Raw genomic sequence first — 4,851 nt, 5'->3', positions numbered from 1 at the left:
AAATCTAAAATAAATAACCTGACAAGACAAAATGTGGAAAAATTAGCATATTAGAAAGGAGTCTGGGAAGACTTACAGAGAAGATATTTGAACAGAATATTTAGTGATATATAGAAGTTTATTAGGTAGATTCTATGGGGGGTATAGGTTCATTCTGGGCAGAAGAAATAAATGTATAGAGTATAGGATATAAATTGCACACCTATGGAGTAGTAAATAGCAGCATCCAGACTGTTAACAGAGGGCCTAATGATCCCAGTAATCAAGTGAGAGAACAGGGCAGAAAACTGAGACGGATAGGGTCTGCCTAATACTGCTGACGTTCAGTATACCAGTTCAAAATGGGAGAAGTCTCTACTATGAACTCATCCCATCAATGTGATGAGTGAAGCTGGATGAAAGTAAAATTTACTTTTGGGGTGGACTGCTGTGACAAAATGCCACAGACTAGGTAGGATAAACAGCAGATACTTCTTTCTTCATTTGAATTCTCTGAGCAAGGTTCCCCTAGATATAGCACTTGCTCAGGGTCCTCTTTCTGACTTGTAGGCAGCTTCTATGGGCATGCTCATATAACCTCTTCCTTTGGCATGCATAGAGATGGCTTTGTGGTCCTCTTTTTATAAGGTTATTAAGTTCATTATGAGGGCCCAGCTGCATGCCTATGTAGATCTAAGTATCCTCCTGTGCCCCCGGCCCCCCATACCTTCACATTGGAGATTAGGGGTTGAATACATATGGGTTTTATAGTGGAGTTTCCATTAAGTTCATACTATATACTTCTGATGGAATAAATTATAGGGGAAAGAAAAAAGAAGGCTGAGTAGATAGCTGTAGACACAAACTTTTAGGATATGTAGGGAGTGACAGAGGCAGAGATGAGAAGCTGGAAAAGACTGAAAGAATCCATCAGGTAGGAAGAACTACACCAGGGGAATGCAGGAGTGTGTGGTGTGAGGACTATCCAAAGAAAAGACTGCTGAGTAAGGCAGTTAACAGGGTCAGTTGCTGCAGAAAATGGAAAATGGAAAAGACTAGAGTAGGCCACAGAGTGTGACCGCTGGCAGGTCAGTGATGATATTATTTGATGTTCTTTAAACCTCAGCACAGCCAAGTGATAGTTTAGTTGCTGTTCTTTTATCTTTAATATTATATAAGCACCAGAAAATGCTTTATCTAAATCAGCTTTACCTTCTGGCTTCCTAGTGGAGAGATAAAGTATAATGCAGCTTTAGTCATTGAGCTAGCTTATGAACATGTCAGAAAATTAAATTAACACTTTCATTGCTTCTCAGCCTTTTGGCTAAGATCAAGTGTAGTAACACTTTCAAGTTAGTATTGCTCTATGCCAAAATAATGATCTTGAGTCCTGTTTACTTTAACAAAGCTTCCCAGGTGCTTCATTAACAGTTTGAACGATGTTTCCAATAGGACATTTTCTTGTGCTCTAAGTTCCTTTCTGGCAATAAGTTTGTTACAAAGATATCAATTAGGGACCTGCAATCACTAAATGGATTTCTCATTCCAGCTTTCACCAAAGGACCCCTAAGTTTACAGCTGCTATATTATGTTACTATGCAGGGTACTTAGCACTCAGAACTGTCTTTATATAATACTTTCAAGTCACTTGCTTGCTAATATTATAAATTTGAATCTGAAATCCCCAGTTAAAATTAATTTAAAAAAAACATCTTTGTCCTTTTTTCCACAGAAAGTAAGTTTGAGACAAAAAAGGAGAGAGAATTGTTGGTAGGCAGTGCACAACTCCCCTGGTTTTTTTTTTTTAAAGGAAAACAAACAAACCAATTGTGGAAAAAAATCCAGCAGAGAAATGCTTGCAAATAAACCTTAGCTTGTAGAACCCAAAAAAAAAAAAACTGTTTTAGTTCTCAAAGAGAAATATTAAAAAAATTTACATCAATATGAAAACACAAATCTGGTTATATTATTAAAGCATCAAGAAAGCTGTATAGCTTGTTAGTATTTTGCCTTCCTTTATTACTGAGCTGTAGTAACAATGAATATGTCCATTTATAATGAAACCCTTAATATGTGATTCCTAAAAATTTCACAGGAGGTCTGTCTAAATAGCTTATGGAAGTTTTGGACCCCTGTTAGTTTAAAAAAAATCTTAAAAATGAATATTCAGTATTTTGTTATTATTTTTAAAGAAGCCAAATCTGAATGAGAGTATGGGTGAAATGATTGACCTAATAGAACATATTAATATGTGGAATAATCATCAGCAGATGGTCAGAGCATCATGTACTGAGCTGTTGCTTCTGTTAAGTAATGTAACAGTAAAATATCAGTAAAGATGGGAAGTGGGGGTCACCCAGTGAACCACACATATCATCATGTTCAAAAACCTGGGTTCAAACACCTACGGGGCAAGGGGCAGGGGAGACACACTTCATGAGCCTGAAACAAGTCTGCAGATATCTTATCTTTCTCTCACTCTCTGTCTCCTCTCCCCTCTCAACTTTTCTCTATCCTGGGGAAAAAAACAAAACAAAAAAACACAGGAAGCAGTGGATCCATATTGTTGGTACAGAGGCCCAGCAATAACTCTGTTAAAAAAAATAATAATTGTATTGTAAGTGTATTCATATGTGGATATATATGACAAGATTTATGGAGCTCTTATTTTGTTTTCTAGGTGTTAGTCTTGTGATTGCTCTTGAATCTCCACTCTAACCCTCTGCAATAAGCACTATTGTTACCTCTCTGTGGCTACTACAATTATCACTATACTTACAGGATAGAAAAATGAGGTTCAGGAGATTGTTTTCCACAAAATTACGGATTCTGATTATACAATTATAATTTCTGCATTTCTCATCTTTTTGATGTAGCCTAGCTCTTAATAGTCTGTAAAAGATATTTGAAAGAACTGATTTACATAAAATCACAAAGTGTGGAGAGCAGGACTCTTTTTCTTCTCCCTCCCCAAATGTAAATGATGTTTTCTTTACCTTCCCTTTAACTTGCATCTTTCCCCCTTTAGTTATAGAGATCAGTTAGGTCGTAGACCAAAGCATGTTGAATACCATATTTCAAAGAAATATCAAGAAAAAAAAAGTCAGAGTGAGCCAGTGGCATGCCTGGTAAAGGTGTATTCAAGGACCCTTATTCAAGCCCCTTGTTCACTTTGCTGTGAGGAAGCTTTACAAACAGTACATCAATACTTCAGATGTCTTTCCCTCTCCTTTTCTTGATCATTCCTCTTAATTTTTCTGTCTCTATCAAAATAAATAAACAAACACTTTTTTAAAAAGAAAAAAAAAGAACTGTACTATGAATGTAAGATGAAAGTCAAGAATTTGGATTGGATTCCAACTCAACTATTGGATGGTTTCAGATAGTTATACTTAGCATTTATTCATTCTTTTACTAGATTAAGGGAAGGAAAAAGATAAACATGTTCTTTCTTTTCCTTTCTTTCTTTCTTTCTTTCTCCCTCTCTTTCTTTCTTCTTTCTTTTTTCTTTCTTTCTTTCTTTCTTTTTTTCCCAGAGCACTGCTCAGCTCTGGCTTGTGGTTGTCTGGGAGATTGAACCTGGGACTTTGGAGCCTCAGGTATGAGAGTCTCTTTTCATAACCACTATACTATCTACCCCTGCCTGAGAAACATATTCTGAAGTGTTTTCAAAATTAGAAAACTCAACATCAGTAAATTGGATATGATAGTTTTTTTACATGACACAAATGAAACAAGGTATGTTAAATATTCAGGACATTATATTGTTGCTATTTTAAAACATTTTCATTTGTCTTTTCTTCCATAAATGATAATTTTATAATTATGAAGAAGTCAATTATCTAGTTGCAAAATTATCTAGTTGCTGTCGGAAGAATCAAATGAGATAATTGTTCTAAAGGCATTTTGTAAACCATAGCACATCATAAAAAAGTGAGTTGCTTTAATTATCCAGACTTGGGTGAAACAATCCAATACGACATTAATTCTTTGTCCCCAGGATAGAGGTGAGGAGCTATGAAACTATGGCTCTTTTGAAAAATAGAGGTAGAAATTACAAGCTCTGCCACAGCCCACTGAACCATGGCCTTAGAGTTCACTCATTACTCTTAGAAGCTGTATTCCCCCCCCTTCCCTCCAGCTCTCTTTTCACCCCTTGCTCCCTGCCCTTCCCAGAGTGATGGATTGTTAAGGCTCCAGTGACTTTAATTAGGCTTTCCCTCTAGCATATTCTACAGTCCTAAAATCTAGAGGAGTGGTTAAGCTATTTCTTTACTTCTTTGCTTATTTACTTACTTATACTGTGGCTTTTGTTTTTGTTTTTCTTATAACTGTTTTGGAGTCCCTAACATGTTAAATTATTTGAATGAGCACATTTCGTTATTCAAATGACATGTGTGATACAGGGCTGAGAAAAGCATCACTGCACAGAAACTAACTTTGGCAACAAGCCAATTCAGTCACTATATCCCCAAGTACAGAGTTGCTACCACTTGAATAGAAAGAATATATGACCATTTATGGAGCCATTTTTACAAGTCAGACACTGTACTAGGTTATTTCTCCTCTTTTTTCTTTCTTTATTAGTGAGTTAATATTGGTTTACAAAATTGCATGTCAACAGGGGTATAATTCCATACCATTCCCACCACTAGAGTTTTCTTGTTAAATTTATTTTTAGTGATTTAATAATGATCAACAATACTGTGGGATAAGAAGGGTACAATTAATTTCATACAATTCCCACCACCAGAAGTCTTCATCCTATCTTTCCATTGGAAATGTCCCTACTTTTTATCCCTCTGGGGGTATAGACCAAAGATCTTTATGAGGTGCAGAACATGGGAGGTCTGGCTTCTGTAATTGCTTCTC

General features: G+C 36.1%; 1 pseudogene; it reads left to right on the top strand.

Annotated features, from left to right (window-relative positions):
- Positions 1–1,283: 1,283 nt before the first annotated feature.
- On the top strand, positions 1,284–1,454 carry LOC132538776 (U2 spliceosomal RNA; annotated as a pseudogene).
- The last annotated feature ends 3,397 nt before the right edge of the window (positions 1,455–4,851 follow it).

This window comes from Erinaceus europaeus, chromosome 5, assembly GCF_950295315.1.
Source record: "Erinaceus europaeus chromosome 5, mEriEur2.1, whole genome shotgun sequence".
Lineage (NCBI taxonomy): Eukaryota > Metazoa > Chordata > Mammalia > Eulipotyphla > Erinaceidae > Erinaceus > Erinaceus europaeus.
The sequence above is the reverse complement of the archived record's forward strand: the minus strand, read 5'-3'. Positions and strand labels throughout refer to the sequence as shown.